Raw genomic sequence first — 610 nt, forward strand, 5'->3', positions numbered from 1 at the left:
GGTGAATTCATGGCTTATTTGGACACATGTAGAGGTGGGTGGGTGGTTCTCTTTAGTGAGCTGCAACAGTGTAGAGTGATTGTGAAGGGGATGGGAAGAAATCAGGACAAGAGAAAGGGGAGCAAGTGTGACATGCTAATGCTGACAAGCAAGAGAAAAGGCAAGACACATTTTATGAATATGAGCGAAAGAAGACACTTGAATTAGGAAATGTATATCCTCAAAGCACAGATAGCTTATTTAAAGTTTGTTTTATGAAGCTAAAAGATAATATTTATAGGATTTTTATTTTGTTTACCATAAAACTATGAGGTGGATAAGAACATATATGTAACACTACTATAGTATTCTAAGCCTGATTCCAAACAATTTGCAAGCTATATCTCATATAATTCTTTAAAAAATGTATTGATATTTGAGAATTTCATGTATGAATACTGTGTATATTTCCCACTTCTACTTTCTTCAACTCCTTCCATGTTCCTGATTCTCAAATTCATGGCCTCTTACTTTCACTTGTTGCATATGTACAAACACACACACACACACACACACACACACACACACACACACACACACACATACACATTGATGAGTATCACCTTCTGTC

This window comes from Mus pahari, chromosome 9, assembly GCF_900095145.1.
Source record: "Mus pahari chromosome 9, PAHARI_EIJ_v1.1, whole genome shotgun sequence".
Taxonomy (NCBI): domain Eukaryota; kingdom Metazoa; phylum Chordata; class Mammalia; order Rodentia; family Muridae; genus Mus; species Mus pahari.